The sequence below is a fragment of the Dasypus novemcinctus genome, chromosome 17 (genome assembly GCF_030445035.2).
Source record: "Dasypus novemcinctus isolate mDasNov1 chromosome 17, mDasNov1.1.hap2, whole genome shotgun sequence".
Classification (NCBI taxonomy): domain Eukaryota; kingdom Metazoa; phylum Chordata; class Mammalia; order Cingulata; family Dasypodidae; genus Dasypus; species Dasypus novemcinctus.
Window position 1 is genome coordinate 73,800,672 of NC_080689.1, and position 21,428 is coordinate 73,822,099.

General features: G+C 39.2%; 1 protein-coding gene and 1 non-coding gene across 13 annotated transcripts in view; both read left to right on the forward strand.

The window, feature by feature from the left end:
- Positions 1-21,428, forward strand: part of CTNNA2 (catenin alpha 2) — a 1,156,618-nt gene that overhangs the window by 820,135 nt on the left and 315,055 nt on the right. The gene's annotated exons all lie outside the window — the stretch shown is intronic.
- LOC111766906 (U6 spliceosomal RNA) lies at positions 17,811-17,917 on the forward strand. Its single transcript, XR_002798832.1, has one exon. It is a non-coding gene; the product is annotated as a U6 spliceosomal RNA (small nuclear RNA).

Genomic DNA, 21,428 nt, shown 5'->3' on the forward strand with positions numbered 1-21,428 from the left:
TCCCTTCATGCTGGGGTTGGAGTCAAAGTGGCAGCTACCAGCCTCTTTCCTAGTTGGACAGATTCACACCCCAGCTGTTCCTAGGGTTATACCTTAGCCAGCTGAGTCTACAAATCAGTAGCTGAAATCAGTGGCCAACCATCTCTTCCTCCCATTTTTTGGGAAATGGAGCTTCCAGTTCCAGCCACAGAGTAGCTCCTGGGGAAGCTTGTGCCACCAGATTAGGATGATCACTGGCCTCTGTGGTTTGGCTGGTAATTTCCCAGAGAGGCTGGCACAGGTCCCCCAGCTTCCTCCCTGGCAGAGGTGGCACTGGGACCTAGGCTAGATCTGCACTCTGACCTGGATGGAAAGCAGCCAGAACCCATTAGCATTGGGATTCACTGTCTATCCCACTTCACCTCGTGCCAGGCATGGAGTTAAGATGGCGGGTCCCGGCCTCTTTCTGACTTGGACAGCCTCAAACTTTAGCTGTTTTCAAGATTATACTTTAGCCTGCTGAATTTACTCATCAGGAGCTGAAGTTGGTGCCCAAACATCTCTTCCTCCCCCAATTTTCGGAAAGTGGAGCTTTCAATTACAGCCACAGAACAGCTCCCATGGGGGTTCATGCCTCCAGTGGAGAATGGGCACCAGCCTCCGGGGCATGGAGCACTCTACTTATGAGTCTTCTGTGCAGATGGGCAGTCTCCTCTCAATTCCTTCAAGTATGTTGCAGGATGATCTTCTGGCCTCCTGGAGCCCCCAAACAGGTGCTTCAGCCAGCTCCAGAGAGTTCTGGGTGTTTACTAACAGTCCTGTAGCAGGAGCTGACTCTAGGAGCTCCTTACTCGGATGCCATCTGCCATCTTGCTGGTTGTCCCTCCCACAACAACATTTTATTATGAAGATTTTAACATACAGAAAAATTGAGGAAATCATACATTGATCATCCATGTAAACACTACCTGAATTTTATAATTTATATTTTGTTATATTTGTTTTATCACATATTTACCTCTCTCTATAACCATCTTATTTTTCAAATCATTTTGAAGTAAGATTTGTATACTTGACACCTGAATAGCTCAAGATGCATACCCTTGGCTAGAGGCTGATATTTGCTTACCACTCTTTTTTAATGTAAAATGTTTATACAATGAAATGAATGTGAGTTTTGATAAATACATATACCTGGGTATCCCAAACTCCTAGAGTGCTTTGCTTTTTCCATTACAAAGATTTTAAAACATGCCACATTTTGCTTAAATAATCATATAAAAACAGTTTGCTCCAGAAGATGTGCTTGCTCATTTAGAAAACATTTCATAGCAAACAGAGTAACACCAAGTTTAGTTTTAAAAGCAGGCTTCAGAAGGTGCTGTGTTCAAGTAGTTGCTAAGAGGGGTCTCTAAGCAAGTTCTAATTCATCAAAGATGAAGTCACAAAGTCAAGGAAATGCGTTGGAGTGGGGAGGAGAGGAGATATTCAAAGAAAATAGACAGTCACAGAGACTTATAAAAATATGTCAGTTGTTCCCAGCTAGTTCAGCACACACTTGGACCATTCTCCCTCTCCCACTCCCCATGCTCTGCATCTCAAAAATGCAAATTGCCTGGGAAATGGGTTATTATAGGATGTCTGTGGTATGGATTGGTGGGGAGCATTGTTTGCTTCTGCTGTAGAAATGCACTATTTGCCTACTTTTTTTTTTTCTTGTGGAAATAAATCAGAAAAACTAGGAGCAGTTCTGAAAGGCAAATACTGAGGAACTGAGGCTCCAGACTCTTCCTTGTCTCCCTTTCCACAATGTGTAGGGCTTATGCCCAACCCCCTCCACACACCCACACACCCACCCACACACACACACACATACTTCTCCTGGTTATACCAAGGAGACAAAGACAGAGATCCTTCTAGTGACCCAAACTATAAGTGGCTTGGGCTCAACACTGACTCCAGGCACGATGGACTCCCAATGGGGAGCTCCATACCAACAGCTGGGTGAAACATGAAGAGCTTTTGCTGCCAACTCCACTCATCATGTCAAAAGCTAGAAATAAATTATGTGAAGGCTTGGTGCAGCCCCTTTCACTAAATAAATTAAATCCAACATGGGCGGTCTGTTGTCAGAACAAACGCGGTAGGAAGTCCAGGGCAGCCATAGACCTGCACCTTACTGGCTTCCTAGAGCTGAATTGATGGGCAGCAGTAAAATTTGAAAGGTAATGGCTTTGTAAAGCAAAGGAGAAAGGAGAAAGAATGGAAAGGGAGACTATTCTGGAAATCTTTCTGTGGGAGATCCAGAAAACCGTGTTAGAGAAACCAGAACATTTCAGAAACATCTGGGCCTTCAGCCAAGGCAGATGGTCCAAAATAAGGAATAGGAGAGCAGTGCAAATAAAAACAAGTTGCTGGCTATGGAAGCACCAAAGGACAGTGGTGGTGGCTGTGTTAGGTGGAGGTCTGTCATTGCTGACCCTATAATGAAAACGTGCACATTTAGACTGTCTTTTGGCATTTGAGTTGGCCAACTTCAGAGAGCTGCATTCACTATTGACTGGTGTGGACCTTCCTTCACCAAAACCAGTCCAAATGTCCTCATAAAAATCCTAAGTGATTAACATACAGAAGAAAGTGATGCCAATTTACTGCAGTCCTGGAGGTTTTCCCTGTGGTTTAAGAGAGCTGACTTTAAGTTAGAATTCAAATCACCAAGCAGAAGAGGGGGCCTCCAAAGCTTTGGATAGGCCAGGGTCAAAAGGAATAAGAACAACAAAGGAAAATTTTTCAAATGAAACAGAAAATTATGACAAACAGGAATGCACATTCTATCCCTGATTACAATCAAAGCTGGCTATTTTTAGAGTGTTTCTGATGAGTCTGCTTCACTGTACTTTATACCAGAATGACACAATGAATGGTTTTTACCAGTAGCTGAAGAAATGAATCTCTTTGGAAGGGTATGCACAGGGAGTGCTGATGCTGACCTATGGTAGATTTTTACATGTCTACAAAAAACAAACCACTTTCACTAATAATGTGTGTGCATGTGCATCAATCATATGTTTGCACCAAATGAATCTCACTAATGAACTCCATTTCCCAAACCCAAGGAATTAAATATTTTATGGCAAGATAGTCATTCCCAAATCATCATTTATTAATAGAAATTCCAAATTGCAAATAGGTGGGTTATGACATTTAGAGTGAGTATTTATAAGACCTATACCACAGATTTAGCAAGTAGAATATTTGATATTTATTGGAAAGGTGTTTGGGGGCTGGGGAAATCTTACAGACTCAACCATAGAAGAAAAATATAATACCATAACTCAACCCTGCAAATGTATTCTGTGAATGCAATATGAATATCTTGGTGAATCTCTGTAGAGTTAGAAGTAGCTGTTCTAACATGAATTTATAAGTCACAGTTTCCTTCCAAAATAATTTGGATATTTCCCTTTATACTTTAATATGATGTCCAATGAGTTAGAAATTTACCTGCTTCTTCAACTAGTCAGTTCCTACAGATTAAATAAATGCCCACTATAGGTTAGGCACTACTGAAGATGCAAAAGAAGGATAAGGGCTGATCCTGTTTTCAAAGAGTTTACCATTCTCTTGATAAGAACATGAGAGGAAAGTGCAAGAAACAAGCCATTTAGTAAGAATCAACCGAGAGCTTTAGGATAGAGATCAAACCAGGTAGGAATTTGAGTCAGGAAAGATTATTTGGGTTGGAAAAGCTCTAAGATGTTGGATATTGATGTTTTCTATCAGTGTGCTGCACAATGACTCCTTGTGTCCTTGGAGAGTTGATTCCACAGACATTATTAATTAAAGATGCTACCTTTACACTGGGATACCACCAAGTTACTAACGTAGGTCTTGTCAGTATCGGCTGTGCACTTACAAAATACATGATGTTTTTTCATCAAACACACATATAATTGATGAGAAAATGAATAAGATTTTTAAGTCCTTTTTAAAAATATTCTTCCTTTGACTGCCAAGGTTTAATCTGGTCCTCACAGCCTTTATTGCTTAAAGATAAGCTACCTGGGCCTCATAGCAACATTCCGTATTAGATTATGTCATGTGGAGTCCTTTCCACCTCCGATTCCCAATATTAGGTATAATAGTCAGCCCAAGAGGTGCTGATGCAAAACACCAAAAATTGGTTGGTTTTTATAAAGTGTATTTATTTGGGGTAGGAGCTTACAGATACCAGGTCATAAAGCATAAGTCACTTCCCTCACCAAAGTCTATTTTCACATGTTAGAGCAAGATGGCTGCCAATGTCTATGAGGGTTCAGGCTTCCTGGGTTCCTCCCTTCCAGGTTCTTGCTTCGCTCTGGGTTCAAGGTTCCTTTTTTCCTGGGGTTGACTTCTCTTTCCTCTGTGATCATACTTTCTGGTCTCCCGCTTAAGTCTCCATCAAAAAACTCCAACATCAGGAACCCTCAACTCTGTTCTTTGCCTTGCCTTTTATCTGTGAGTCCCCACCCACCAAGGAGTGAAGACTCAACACATTAATCATAACTCAATCATGCCCAGCTACAAATGAATTACAAACATACTCCAATATATATTTTTGGAATTCAAGACTATATCAAACTGCTATACCACCCATGTCAGTTCTTGCTAGGTTCTTTATGGACATGGATAATAACTGTAATCCATGAAACAGGCCTGTTATTACAAAGTATGACCAACAGTTCCCAAGTCTGGTTTTGCATCAGTATCTTCTAAGGAATGAATCTCTTGAGTTTCCTCACCTGTCTGGGCCATATAGAGTAAGATCAGCCAGGTGGTAACTTCCAGAGAATTCTCCTGTGACCTTTGCTGTCTAAAATTTTAAGGTTTTAGGAAAAGCTTTTGGCAAAATTATTATTGTGACTACCCTCTTATATTGGTTTACTTTTCAGGGTATTTTCATATTCATAATATTCTTTGGTTATCATAATTCCCTGCTGGGGGAGGGAGACCTGGATCTCTTCCCATTTTATATCTAGTGAAAGGGAACCAACAAGGATAATTGAATGTATCAAAGTTATGTACAGCCTTTAGCCATGCAATAGTGACCATATCCTAGTTTCCTAACCTCTAGTCTAGAGTCTCTTTCTGTCCCTGGTGCAGGATGGACCTTATTTGTTGGACCTTGCTCATATTGGTTATAGGATTCTGGAACCAAGTTTCAAATATTTGGTTATTTGGTGAGTTATGACATAGAAAAAAGTGAAATATTTTACAAATAACCAATAGTCCCCTACTACATAACATCCACAAAAATTAACTAAAAATGGGTAATAGGCCTAAATATAAGGGCTAAACCTATGAAAGTGTTAGGCATAAATCTTTGTGTTCTTTGGTTGGGAAACTGCTTCCTAGAAATGATACCAAAAGAACCTAAGATAAAAGAAAAAGTTGGTACTAGAAATGATGCTACAAGGAAGGGAAAAGACAACTCAGAGAATGAAAGAATATATTTGCAAATCATGTATCTGATAAAGGATCTGTACCCAGAATATACAAAGAATGCTTACAACTCAACAATGAAAAGACAACCCAATTTAAAAATGAGTGTAGATTTATATAGACATTTCTCCAAACAAGAAAAACAAATGGCTAATAAAGAATATGAAAAGACTTTCAACATCATTAATCCTTAGGGAAATGCAAATTAAAACCCAATGAGATACCACTTCACACTCATTAATATGACTATAATCAAAGTCAGGTAATAATAAGTGTTGGTGAGGATGTAAAGAAATAGAAACCGTCAAAAAATGTTAAAGCTGTTTTAGAAAATTTTGTAGTTCCTCAAATTGTTAAACATAGAGTTACTATATGAATTAGCAACTCCACTTCTAGGTATAATCCAAGAGAAGTAAAACATATGTCCACACAAAAACGTGGGCATGGATGTTTAAAACAGCGTAACAAGTGCCATGTCCTGAAGACTAGATAAACAAAATAATGGTATATCCTTCAATAGAACATTAATTGACAATAGAAAGGAATAAGTTCTGATGCATGCTATAATATAGATGAAACTTGAAAACATTATGCTAAAAAAAGAAGCAAGTCACAACAAACTACATTTCGTAAAACTCCATTTACATGAAATATTCATACTAAGCAAATCTAAAGAGATAGAACAGAGGTTGGTGGTTGCCTAGGGCTGCGATGAGGAGAGGATGGGGAGTCATTTCTGATGGGTAAGGGTTTCTTTACTGGATGTGATTTTGTTTACTAGGTTGCTTTACAAGCAGTCTACCCCAAATGAGTTGATTTTAACAATGGGAATTTGTTAATTTATAGTTTTGAGGCTGAGAAAAATGTCCAAGTCAGGGCATCATCAAGACAGTGCTTTCTTCCCAAAATCTGTAGCAAGGCACATGGCAGAATCTGCTGGTTTCTCCTTTCTCTTCTGGATTTATTACTTTCAGCTTCTTGCTTCTTTTTTTCTGAATTTCATTTTTATAATGGATTCCAGCAAGATGACTGAGTCACCGAGGTGTTACCTTAACTGAAGTATCCTCATTGAAAGTCCTACTGACAATAGTTTCGCACCGGTAGGGATGGATAAGCTTTCAGAACATGGCTTTCTGGGGTGCATATAGTTCCAAACCACCACGGGGTCATCGAAGGGCTCTAAATTTAGATTGTAGTGATACTTGCACAACTCAGTGAATATACTAAAGACCAATGAATTGTAACTTTAAATGGGTGAATTTTGTGATATGCTAATTTCATCTCCATAAAGATGTTAAAAAAATAATCAACAAATGGTGCCTCCTGGAGTCGGCCCATCAAGACAAGAGATAAAGTATATCTAGCTTTAAGTCTCCAAGCACTTAGATTCTCTTTCGCTCTCTGATGAACTTGGTGAACTGGAAGTCAACTCTCCTAAATAAGTAAGGCTGCTGCTGCAAGAGCTAATTGAGACTGTTGCCAAACTGCCTTAGCCAGGAGTGATCCTGAAATAAATATAATGATAAATTTGACTTGAAGAAGTCTTTATTTTCCCCCTGATTGTATAAATAGTTCAATTTCAGGCAAGTCAAATAATTATCACACCTGGAATAATCAACTGCCACATAAAATTCCCTTAATTTCTCCTCTAGAACAAGATTTTGAATTAAGAAAAAAAAAGCAAGAAGCTGTGTTTTTTGTTTGTTTGATTTTTGTTCACTTGTTTAACGTCTTAAACACATACCATAAATCCTATTTACTTAATCTACTAAGTCAAATCCTAAGATTTATAGTTTTTTTACGCTCTTTTTGCTCAAATGATTCTAAATTTTCATTAAAATATCCATTGGAATGAGGCAGGAATGGAAATGGATGTTATCTTACTATCATTCATGCATTGACTGAAGTTTGCATATGACCCTTTAGTTGACTTTGCTACCTTACACTTGGTAACTGTTAATAAAGAACCAAATGAAAAAACTCTCAATGTTCTAAGTCTGAAGAGAAAATTAGGGGAATGGTTATATAATTGGGAAGTTTGATCGCCCCCTGATTTTGTAACATCTGTGTCTAAAATATTCTTTTTTATGGATTAACAAGGAATGAATGTCTGTTACTATTTCTTAGATCATCTTGGCCTTCAGATGAAGGTAAAGGGCACAAGGATAAAGCAACTTCACCATAGTCACACAGTTATTTATAAGAAAAATAGAAATAGAACACACATTTGATTAAAATTATTTAGAACCAATAAAATGAATTGCTGAAAATATAGGCAGTGATTCTTTTTTTAGCAATTGATACTTTAGTTAAAAATAAATCCATCAAGCATCAGAAAGAAAAGAAGATGGGCAAGATCTGTGAAGAAACAAGCAATATTCTCTGTGGGATTACTCCCATCGTCACACAAGCATGTTCTGAATTCCCTGATACTTGTATGTACCTTGACCACTTCCAACTATTTCCCCATTTCTGTATCCCTTAGATAGCAAACTCCTCAAAGGAGGAATTGTATCCATTGTTTTCTCCTCCCCCATTCTCTGCTGAAACCTTTTGAATCAGGCACGTACTGCCTGCACTCTGTTCCTACCCACTCCTGCCATGGTTACCAATTGCCAATGGATGATTCAAAATCTTCCTCTTACCATCAGTACCTTGAACACAGCTAATCACTTTCTTCTCCTTTGAAGTACTTTCCTCATCTGGTTTTCAGAACTCCAAATGCTTCTGATTTTCTCCTTCACAGGCCATTTGTTTTCAGTCTATATATTAGGTCCTCCTATCTTCTTGGTCTCTTAATTCTGGAATCCCCCAGGCATCAGTGCTTAGTGTATTTCTTATATCCGTACCCACTCCCTTAGTCATCTTATCCAGAGACAGTGATCTTTTTTTTTTTTTTAAGGAGGTACCGGTAATTGAATCCAGGATCTTCTATATGGGAAGGAGGCATTCAACCACTGAGCTATATCCACTCCCCAAAGAGAGTTGTTTTATTCATTTGTCAGTTTGGTTGTTTTTAGGAGGTACTGGGGATTGAACCCAGGACCTAGGTTCAATCCCTAGTACTTCCTACCTGGGAAGCAGGTGCTCAACCCTTAAGCTACATCCACTCCCCAATCTTATCCTTAAATATCATCTATATGATGTTGACTCTCCAATTTATATCATTATCTAAAACCTTCCCTCTGATCTCTAAACTTGCATGTCAACTACCTATTGAACATCAACACTTGGAAATCTAATAGATGTCTCTAACTTACCCTAGCCAAAACTGAAATCCTGATAGTCCTCTCTACCTACTCTTCTCACAGTTAACCCCATCTCCATCAAAGGCAACCCCACCATCCTAGGTCTTTATTCCAAAAACGACAGAACCCTCTCTTTCTCTTATACTTCATATCTAAATGATTAGTTAATCCTCTTGGCTCCTGTTTCTGCCTTTGCCACCTTCCCTCCAACTCTATCCTCAACACAATGGCCAGAGGGATGCTTTGAAAATGTCTGAGTGAATCACTCCTCTTCTCAATACTCTCCAATGGCTATTCATCTTACCTGTAGTAAAAGTCCAAATCACTATAACAGCCCATGGGATGCCAGCATTCAGCCCCCTCCCCTTACTTCTCCAATATTATCTTCTACTGTTCTCCTAGCTCCAGGCACATGGGCGTCCACCATTTTTTCCAGCATGCCAGTACACTCCTGCCTCAGGGCCTTTTACATCAGCAGTCCCTTCTCTCTGGAAGACTCTGGAAGACTCTTGCCCCATGTGTGTTTTTTTCTCATTCCTCTAACCCCTTCAGTCTTTGCTCAAATGGTGCCTCGTCTATCAGGCCTTCCCTTGCCATACTAATTTTTTTTTTTTTTTTTTTTTAAAGATTTATTTATTTTATTTAATTCCCCCCCCTCCCCTGGTTGTCTGTTCTTGGTGTCTGTTTGCTGCGTCTTGTTTCTTTGTCCGCTTCTGTTGTCGTCAGTGGCACGGGAAGTGTGGGCGGCGCCATTCCTGGGCAGGCTGCTCTTTCTTTTCACGCTGGGCGGCTTTCCTCACGGGCGCACTCCTTGCGCGTGGGGCTCCCCCACGCGGGGGACACCCTTGCGTGGCACGGCACTCCTTGCGCGCATCAGCACTGCGCATGGCCAGCTCCACACGGGTCAAGGAGGCCCAGGGTTTGAACCGCGGACCTCCCATATGGTAGACGGACACCCTAACCGCTGGGCCAAAGTCCATTTCCCTTGCCATACTAATTTAAACTACAGCTCCCTCCTCCTTCCTAATCTTGTCCCTCTCATCTGCTTTACTTTTCTCTGTAACACTCATCAGCATCTGACATGCTATTTACTTATTTTTTTTTATCCCCCTGGAAGAATGGAAGATTCTGTGTGATAGATTTTATTCACTGTTACATTCTCAGTGTCCAGAACAGTGGCTGTCCTGTGGTTGGGACTAAGTGGATTTGAATGAAATACTAAAGAATTTTTAACCTTTTCTAGTTCACAGATCTATTAACTATTTTAAAATTTGATAACCTTTGGAAACTTTTCTCAGGGGAAAAACAACACACTAATGTACACATAATTTCATGATCAAATTTGAAGATTACTCTATCCCCTGAAATCTATCTAGAGACAACTTACCTGCCCAAGGACTCCTGGAGCTAATTATTTCTGACCTATAGGAAGGCACAAAATAGAAAAACCACTCAACTATTGTCTGATGATGACTGCTTCTCTTATGATAGGGAGAGTTAAGATCACTTTGTGTACTTGGGGCACCTGTCTTAATGTCATGAGCATAGTTTTAGAAAGATGAAAGTTGTTTATTTGTAAACGTTTGTAGCTTTCTACACATAGGTCACAAGTTCTCTCATTTTCCATTCTCTCCTCTCTTTTCAAGCTACTTCTCATTCAGAGTCCTTAAAGAGGAAATGATCGCAAGAAGTTTGGGATGAGGTTTGTATCAAGGGCCAAGAGTGAGTCATTTTAATTCCTGCCTTTCCCGTTTAAAGTTCTGTATCATCCTTGAAGTAAGTGCCCTCAGATTGAAGAAAAGGGTGCATTTGTTGCTGAGAAGTGCTAAATTAGCAGAATCTTACAAGCAGTTCTTTCCAAGGGAAGAGGCATCTGTGGAGTAAGGATTTATGGGTGACCATGTTTAAAGATCATGGACTTACCTGCTGGGATCCTGACTTGATTAAAGGCTGCAGAGAACTGATAGAGTAAATAGTCTTTGCTATCGGTGGATTCATATTTCCTGCTCAAGATAAACCAAGACTTGTGCTATAAAGCAATCAGTGAGAACTGCAGTAGCTGATTCAGCACTCTGCCCTCTACTGTGCTGGCACCTTCCATTGGAAATGACCTCGAAACCATAAATGTTGTTCACTTAGGAGGTACAGGACATGGGAATCTTAGTTGGATTAGTGCCTTCTTGCAAATGCCTGGTCATCTTCCCCACTTCACACTATATTCTTTTCTTTCTGCAACTTCTTTGATGCCCCTTATCTAGAAATCCAGTTAAACGGTCGTTTTTGTTCGTTAAAAGCTGCTGAGACCAATATACCAGAAATGGGTTGGCCTTACAATGGGAATTTATTAGGCTAAAAGCATACACTACTGAGGTCATGAAGGTGTCCAAATCAAGGCATCATCAGAGATGCTTTCGCCCTGAGCTATAGCCGTGGGTGCTCAGGCACATGGTAGCGTCATCTAAAGATTCTTTCTCTCCTAGCTGCAGCTGTGGGGAATCAGTATGGCAAGTCAGTTTGTCTCTCCCCTTTCCTCCAGGCCTCGTTGCGTCAGCTTCTGGAGGCTTTCTCCATATCTGACTATTTTTCCTGTGTCTGCGGCTTTTTATTTTTTATTTTTATTTTATTTTTTTGAGGTAGCAGGGCTGGGGATTGAACCTAGAACCATTATGTGGGAAGCTGGCACTCAACCACTGAGCCACATGGGCTCCCTGTGTATGCCTTTTATTCCTCTGTTTATAAAAACTCCAGTAGGATTAAGACCTACCCTGGGTCCTGCAATCTAATCAAAGGCCCTTAACTGAAGTAATTTAAACAAAAGTAAATTAAACACAGACAGTAGGTTTACCTGCACAGGAGTGGGTATGCTTTAAGAGCAGGTTTTTCTGGGGTCCACCCAGCTTCAAATTATTAATATCACAAGCTCCAAGAGCAGAGTGATGGTTTCTAAGAGATTTTGCTTTGGGCTGTGCTCACCCAGGGAGTACTTGAGGTTCATATCTAGACCTGCAAATGTAAGCACCAAGAGAGGTGGGTAGTCACAGGGATAATCCAACCTAAACTATTTATATTTGACTGCAATTCATCACATGCCTCCAATTCTTGCCAATTTTCCCTGGTAATTTGAGGTAGGTGTGGTGCTAACAGTAAGAGAAGTGTGTGTTCTCTGAGGTCACGTTGCATAATAAAAGTAATTAACTAACTTGTGCCTAAGCATCCATGTGTTTAGAATCCTATTTCAATTTATAGTTTGCTACTCAAAGTGAAGTCTGTGATGGTTTGAAGCTGTATGTACCCCAGAAAATCATGTTACTAAAGCTAATCCATTCCTGTGGGTATGAACCTATTGTAAGTAGGACCTTGTGATTAGATTATTTCAGTTAAGGCGCGGCCCAGTGTGGTTCTTTTTTTAAATTTTTAAATTTTATATTTGGAATGTGCCTTTGTCCAGGTGGTTTTACAACAGTCTTACGGAAGCACACCAAAAGTTACCTATGTATTACCAAGGAGCCTGGCGCTCTCTGCTAGCTGTGCCATAAGTGCTCGTGAGGTATTTGCAAAGTGCATGATATTAATGCTCTGCATTTTTACCACTTGAAATTTCTATTTAAGCAAGTGTTTTGCACATTTCTTTTCAAAAAGTGCCAAATTTGTCAGTATTGCACGTAAATAATTGTTAATTCTTTTGTAGCATAGATTCTATTTACAAAATGTTTGTTTATAAAACTTTATGGATTTTTACAGTGAAGTGTTTACAGTTGTTTAATAAAGAACTGTATATATATTTTGTACAGGCTCCTTTGTGTGAATCCTTAAGAACTCAACTCTAGAAAGCAAATGCTGAACTATTGTTTATTACACTTAATCCTCTTACTGGGGTCCTTTATAAATAGGATGAATACAGAGAAAGAGAGAAAGCTATGGAAGCGAGAAGCTAGAAGCAACAAAACCTGGAAGAGAAGGAAGAAACCAGCAAATGCAACCCTGTGCCTTGCCAGGGGGCAGAGGAGTCCAGGATCCCCAGCAGTCATTCTTTGAAGAGAAAGCATCATCTGATGGTTCCTTTATCTGGCCATTTTTCTCAGCCTCGAAATTGTCAGCTTGGAAACTAATAAATGACCATTGTTAAAAGCCAACCCATTTTATGGTATCTGCTTGAGCAGTTTTAGAAACCAAGATCAGAGTAGTAGCATTAGCATTCCCTCCTAGCTGCTTTGAATGTAGATTTTGGAGCCCTCCTCCACCTGGACTGAATCATAATATACAATTTAACGAGATCCCCAGGTGATTCATTTTTGTTTCTAGAGAAGGGTTGGTTAGAACCCTGGTTCTCAAACATGGCTGTATATTGGACTCACCTGGGGAATTTTTGAAAAGCTTAATCGACGTCTCATTCCTGCTTTCAGAAAGGCTGATTTAATTGACATGAGCTTCAGTTTGGTCATGTGTGTTTTCAGAGCTCCTCAGATAGTTGTAATGTGCAGCAGAGTTTGAGCTTCTGGTTTAGAGCAGAACCAGAATGCATCTCTGGAACTCATGTATAATTGAGTCGATAATATTAATACTTACAACAGACTTCACATTACCTGTAATTTTACCAGCCTGAAGTTTGTTTCACCTTTTTATATATGAATTGTCTTCTGAATCACCCAAGAAAAGTAACTTGATGATTTATTTTATTTACTGCTTTATGTTTTCTATCTCTTTATTTGAAAATTGACAGATAACATATGGCTTATGTATTTATTCTAGAAAATAATGGAATAATTCGAATCTCATTTCCAAATATACTTTTCAAGAAGGGGTTGGCCTGACAGCTGTGCCATTTAAGCCTCCTGGCAATGATCTGAAGTGGTTGTTCCTCTCTCTCTCTTACCCAAGCAAGAACTGGAATTTCAAAAGGTTAAGTAACTGCCCAAGTTTGCGGAGCTGTTCACTGGAAAAGCCAAGTCTGAATTTGAGTAGACTATCTGATTTTTACAGTCATACTGTAGTGGAGAAATTCGGATAGGCGCGGTTTCGAAGGCCAGGACACGAGAGAATACTGAGAAGGAAGTTGGTTTATTTCGACCGGCCGGGCTCGGCGGACTCTTGTCCTAACAAAAACCGAGCCCCGAACAGCCTTTTCCAGACCCTTTTATACAGAGGATATAGGATTAGGAAGACTAATAGTGATGGTAAACAGACCTTTGGTTAGGTTCTTCAGATCTTAGTATCAGATAGGTTATTTCCTCCAGGTGAGTTACATATTCTCCACATCCAAGCCAGTTTGGATTAGCATAGCTCCACATTGTCTGGAGGCAGCCCTGAATACACATTCAGTCTCACATCCCTTCTGAACATTCAAAGACTGTAGGGCCTTTATTACTTATTTGGCCATCTTGGAGACTAGGTACTCTTGGAAATAATTTTGATTTTAATGCACAGGCTATATCAATACTATTCTACTCCATCAGGCTATTTTCTAAAAAAGTTTAGCTGTGTATGGTTAACAGTAACTTTTTTAAAAAGGGACAATTGTGACTTTATTTTATTATGTGTAAATTTTTGTAATTTTGTGTAAGGCATTCCACTAACCATCAATGAGCAGTGACAGTGCATAGTCCATGGTTCTGATTATAAAGAAGCAAGCAAACAAGTAAAAAGACAAGTTGGGGAAATTGAAGATTGTTAATGTGCACAGAGCTTTGAAATGTTACGTAGGTGTCCTGCACAGAGTAGCTTGAAAAAATTTCCAAGAGAAAGGTATATCACAAAATACTGTTATTTTAGTCAGATGGAGGGAAAGGACAGGAGGAAGATAAGCTCTAAGAGAAGAAAGGAAAAGGAACTGCTTCTGGTTAATACTAAAATGTTCTTTCGGATTATATCTAGAAGCAGATGGCACAATGTAAAGAACAAATGGATTAACTCTCTGGGATTTTTGGTGTCCACTTCATAGCCAACAGTAATAGGCACTTGGATCAACTGGGAAGGCAGTGCCTTTATTAAATGAGAGTTTCCAGAATATGCCATCTGTGGTCATGGCCTGCTTCATGGCCTGATGAGCTGAATTCCTCTTTGAAAAATCAGATTCTTTCATCTGGTTGTTTTTCTTACTCCTTTTAGTTCTTTTTCTGAGCCTGAACTTGTGTGTTTCTGAGAAGGGCTTGAAAACATTTTTGTCTCAATGGTTTCATATGATACCACAGCCTCACAGTCAGGGATTATTAGCGAGGCAACAGCTTTGTTGATTGTTTCTTTGCTGGAAATGAGTGTCTTCTGGCATCATAAAAGTTGCTAAACTTTATACTGAACCCATAGAAAAGAAAAAAAGGAAAGCCTGGTTGTATTAGTTTGCCAGGACAGTTATAACAAATACCACAGTCAAGGCAGCTTTAAATAACAGGAATTTATTGTCGCACAAGTTGGAAGGCTAGAAGTCTAAAATCAAGGTATAGGCAAGATCATGCTGTCTCTGAGGTCTACAGCATTCTGGTGGTGACTTGCCAGAAATCCAATAACTCAATAGCTACCTCTGTCACATAGCCATCAGCCTCCCCTCTCCTCTGGACTGTCCAAATTTCCTCTGCTTATAAGGACTTCAAACATTAGATGAAGGCCCACCCTGATTCAGCTTAATTAATAATATCTCCAGCAACACTATTTACAATTGAGTTCACATCGAAAGGACCAGGTTTTAAACGGGCTTGAGCATGTCTTTGTGGAGAGATATGATTCAGTACATGAGAGTCCAGCTTCTGGACCTCAGAAAGACATGTTCTTTCCACAAGCAAAATATATGCACCCCCATGCCAAAAGGCTTTCAGTAAGAACTCTAAATCTAAGGTCTCACCTAAATCAGTCATGAGTGTGGTCCATCCTCGAGCAAAAGTCCTCCCCATCAGTCGACCTGGGAAACCTAGGAAACAAACTAAATGCCTCTGAAAATAAAGGTGGGACAGGAGAAACTGGAAAGAAAAAAAGGGTCACAGATCCCGAACATGTCTGAAACCCAGCAAGGCCAATTCCATTGATGTCAAGGCTGTAAGTACCCAGCACAATGATGGCAGTCATGCTGGAAATTCCACGAGAAGTGATATTGGATTCTGAGTCTAGAGGGAGATCAGAGAGGAGGGAAGGGGGAGTCTTGAGGCCATGAATTCCTTCACTTGCTTGAAACTCTCAGTTTTAGCTTTTAAAACCTCCCACTGATTGGATGGGACCCAGTCACACTGCTGAGGGTAATTTTTACTTAAAGTCAACTGATCGTAGATGCTAATGCCATCTACAAAATATCTCCACAGTAACAAGTAGGCCAGTGTTTGTACAAACAATTATCCCAAACCTAGCCACACATAAAAACACTAATCCTCACACTGGTGAGTTCCTGACCTTTGTTCTAATTACCGGGTCCCCTCTCAATCACCATGGTAACCAAAAACCTAGGAAGCAGAGATCTTCTTTCTACCTCCTCACTTCCCATTGCTTTCCAAATCACTCTTCAATTTTCCTTTTTTTCTCCACCTTCCAAGGCCTCCAACTTTATGTTCAATGGTCATCTTGATTGAAGCCCTAGATTCTACTCTCTTTCCCTTTCATTTTTCCTTCTCTCATTTTCTTCCTTTAAAGTACCACTTTTCTTCATTATCTTTTACCCATTAAGAATTTTTCTTTCAACTTTATTTATCTGAAACCATGATGATTAGTCCAGCTGCAAAACTGAAATTTATTTTTATTTTATTTCTATTTGTAAAAGATTTGCTAAGATACTTAATTAACAGCAACAATGAACTCTAGGAGGATATTTAAAGTACAATAGAGCATAAATGCACTTTCATTTCTATAGAAGCATCACTTAGATATAAATATAACTGCAGTGTAAGAGAAGGGTAATTCAAACTAGCAGTGCTTCTAGTGGGGAGGGTGAATTTGGCATTTTAAGTGGGATGTACTTTCAGTATGATGGACTCCTGGGACTTCACAGAAAGTTTTGAAAAACACTGACTCCTTCCTACTAAATACCAGTAGTGCTATTCCAATCATTTGGCAAATTAAAGACATTCCCACAGAATTCCCAATGAAATTCTAAGTCCTGTTGTAGCCTTCTTATTCATTATATTGAAACTAAAATAGATTCTTTAAAACTATACCATCATTTAGATAAAGGCCCTTAGTAATTAGTTCACAGCTTTGTAAGTAATGGTAGAATAATTATACATAAATGCAAATGTATCAGTGGTGAAGATCAAGTGCCAGGCAACTGCTACAACAGGCACACAGAGCAGCCATCCTTCTACTTAAAAGGCGGAAGAACTTGTCTCATTGACATAGATGCCATCCCCCCATTCCTGCACTAAACCCTCCAAGCAAGCCCCAAAGTCCATATCCTGTAGTAAGTTATAATGCAAAGAATGTTCCCTACCATAGGATTTTTATTAAAATTATAAATAAGAGAATGTGTTGAAGCCCTTGGAGCAATTTGTCTTCGCCTTGATGATGCCTGGAAGAGATTTGTTTACCCCTTCCTCATGGGCTCAGCAACCACTGCTCAGGGACTGTATCCACGAATCTGGAATTAGAGATACTGTGTAAACTTAGGCCTGAAGAAAGACAAAGTTCTTTCCGATGTTTGTGTATAATACTTTTGCATTTCAAAACAGGGGACTCAAGTCTAATCAAAACTCTTTTATGGCATCGCTTCCGAAAACTTTTCCAAATAAGGCATAATGTAGGATTTAAAGTATGACCTAAAGCCTAAACCAGGAGTTCTGAACAAGGGGTCCGTGAGCTTGAATTGAAATTCAGAGAAACTTTCTTCTTGTGGGGATGTTTTGGTGTGGGTGTCATGTCTTTATTAAATAATATACAGTGTAGTGTGGACTTAGTAAGGGGTCCGTAGTTTTCACCCTACTGGCAAAGCGGTCTGTGGAATAAAAAGGTAAAGAAATCCTGGCCTGAAATGAAGGAAAACACATGCATTTGAGTAATATCCTTTCCTGTGATGAGCTTCAACTGCCTTGTCTAGGCATTTTGTTGGCACATTCATACAACCATTGAGAACAGAAAACAAGGAAATCGATCCCGACTATAGCAATTGGGATTCAGGTTAAAAATGGAACATGTGTGCTCACTTCGGCAGCACATATACTAAAATTTGAACAATACAGAAAGAATTAGCATGGCCCTTGTTCAAGGATGACACGCAAATTTGTGAAGCACATACACATACAATCTACTTGCAAATGTGGTAAAATCTGGTGAAAATAGGGACCCAAAAAGACCTCTTTCTCTGCTGGATGACTATGGCTCTAATAAGTAGGAAACATTTTGTTGTCAGGTGAATATACTCTAAATGTGATGCTTTTCTGTAGCCAGGAGAAGGCCTCCAAGACCTCACCTGGTAATTTTGATTCCCTGTTCTGTCTGGGCTGCAAATGGGAAGATGTACCCTCTTTACATCCAAGAGATGAGTCAGCCTACAGTTCACAGTGGGCACATTCCTGGGAAAATAACTTGTCAGGAAAATGATTAAAGAAGATCATGCTTGACTCAAATGCTGCCCAATTGGTGAATTATATTTTTAGAGCAATCAGCTTAAATCCTAGAGATTGAAATTGCGTGGCTCGCTGACTGCCTGGGTGATTTGGCATGAAATTTAATTTGCTTTAACATGCATGGGGGGTAAGTGGAGGGGCGTAAATTTCACATTTGAGAGTTGCTGCATTACTTTAAAAATAACTAAAATCTTGGTATAAGATTTTGCTTTCATTTCTCTTCTTCAAAACTGGAATGATTCTCTGGCCAAACTCAATATTCTGTCCTAGCTGGGCCCTGTTTTATCTTTATTCAATCATTCTAGGTCTTTCTTGTTTTGATATTAACATTAATTGAGCACTTCCCGTGTGCTAAGCACTTAACTGATCAGTTGATCAATATTTAGCACATTTAGCACTCAATTAAAGATGTGGAAAGTTGACATTTGCTGACCTTTCCCTGACCTTTACTATATTTGCAAGGTACAGGAGAAGAAAGTTTCTCTCTCAGGGACTCCTCATCTTTGCTCTTTCTTGTCTGCCTTCCATTCTACCCTCGATTAAAACCCTGATCCATGTTGAATGTGCCCAGTTGCAAGGGAGCATTTTGGGATTAAGCTTTCAGGGTTTTTTTTTTTTGTTTCTGTTTTTAATTTTAGCATGTAAGCATCACATTTTCAAGAAATAATTTGTTCCTCAGAGTAATGTCATTCTAAAGTTACTTCTCAGATGTGAATAAGTAAAGGCTTAGCTAAGCAGAAAGTCTGTGGGCCAATCATAATAATAATTTTCAAAAATATTGCTGATGAATCAATAACTTGAACCTTCCTGGAGAGCAGAGAACTATGAGGAGTCATTTTATGAAGCTGAGGCTAGAGACATGTAATGGATACTCAAAACGCCTTGGCCAGAGGTCTGCCCTCCCAAGTAATCCATCCGTGCCCAAAGAATTTTCCACTGCTCAAAGTCCACATCTAAATCTAAACTCAATTCTCCATCTTTTGGCAATGCCAACTAGTGGCAGCCATCGATTCATGCAGTATGTCTAGGGTCTGGCAATTCCTAGCTTTTACAAACTTGAATGAAATTCAAGTTAATTGTTTTCAATAGTCACTCCTTCAATAGTAAACATTCCTTCACTGGAATCTTTTAGCAGATAATTTTCGTATAACAAATCTATTATTATAGGGATTGTTGCTTGGTCCCCAGAAGATCCTCTTTGAGTTTATCACTTGCATATTTAAAGGAAACTGGAATGATTTATTATTTAATAGGTTATGGAAATATGCCATTTCTTGAAATGATAGTCAATAAGTATTGTATAGGATCTCAGGAGAACTATGTGCCTTCAACTAATTAAGCTGTTTTGAATTTATTATAAGACAAATATAACTTGATTTAATGTTATTGGATGTAATATCATGCTAGGAGATATTTTAAACTTCTTCTTAACCATATGTTTGCCCACTCTAATATCCCACAAATGATAACAGACCTAGAGCTGAGATTCCTTTAGATTCCAAATGTGTTCCCTTTGGGGAAATAGGTTCATTACTTCTATTAAGACAGTACATGTATTAGTGCTTGAGAAGATAATAACTACTAAATGGAATCTCCAAGAGGTTTAAATATGATTGTGTCTTCCCCAAAGAAAGCCAGTTAATCTTGTTCCACTGAAATTCTCAGGTCCTGTAACATCCGGTCGTAGTCAGAGTTATCTTCCTCCTTAATCATTAGGATTTTCCTTCATTCTCTATATAGATTCTCCAGCTTCAGATAAAAACGAAAATAAGCATTGGTGATGGTCATGGTGGTGTTGGTTTAGTTTTCAAGCAATAAAGGACAAAATTTGGCTGCAAAAATGTAGGACTAGACAAAATAGCACAACCACTACTATTGTTTTCTGTCTAAATAGAATTTTCTGATCGTTTGCCATACTTATTAGTGATGAAAATACAGTTGTCCTCCTTTGTCAAATATTTGGCATACCACTAAGGTTAGAATCTTGTTAACTCTTATCTCCTTCTTATTACACCTCATTATTAGGTTACCATATGCCCAGCTGCATTGAATAGATTTAATAAAAATGTCTACAACACAATCAAATATCACTGATGCTCTACAAAGTCTTTATTTCTTTATGTCACAGAGGGAAGAATTCAGAATTGACTAGTTAGGAGACAGATATTCCAGACCTACTATCTCTCAAATAGTTACTACTTGATTTCAGAAAAGGACGGATATATCATTACAAAACAATGAGTATGCACCAGGTTTTTTCAAATGCACCAAGCTATTCTAAAGATTAAATGATATAATCTAGATGAACATAGCTTTAGAAACTGTAATGACATTACACTTTGCCATTATTTAGTGCCCTGGAGAATCAGGGTACTAAATAATATCCTAGTGGCTTGAGTTAATTCAGCTCCCAATTGAGCCTAATTTAGGAAATTGCATAAATGCGAAAGAAGTTCATTCCACATGCAGTGTACACTGGCAGTCTCTCTGTGTTCCAGGTTTTGGGAGGTATCTTGATACCAGGAAAGGAGGGAGGTGGTTGGCAGGGTATATGGAGGTAAAGGGGAATGTCAGAGCCTCTGCTGCGAAGAACATAGTTTCCTCCCTAGAGCACCCATAGGAGTTTAGCTGCAGCAGTTCAATACTTACACTTGAGCTTCTTTCAGACCTTCCTCTCCTTAACTTTTGATAAATGGGCCCTTCATGTCTCTGTAGTCACAGCAATGTGATTTCAGGAGCATTCCTTATTGAAAGAAACAAACAGAACTAAAAATGCCATGACTGGAGCACATCACAGGATGGAACTCGAGAAGGGAGTGTGTATGTTGGAGGGAGGGAGTGGGGTGAGGGTAGGGATAGGTTAGAGAGGAAAAGAGAGAGGAGGATGTACTAACATTGTTATGGATTGAATCATTTCTCCCATGAGACAGGTTCAAACTCTAGACCCCATCTTGTTAATGAACACATATGTAAATGGCTTTTGTTTTTTTTATTTGTAATATTCCTTTATCTTTTTTGTCTTTATATTTTTTAAATATTACATCAAAAAAATATATATGAGGTCCCCAAATACCCCCCACCCCCCTCACCCCACTCATCCCCCAATAACAACAATCTCCTCCATCATCATGAGACATTCATTGCATTTGGTGAATACATCTCAGAGCACCACTGCACCTCATGGTCA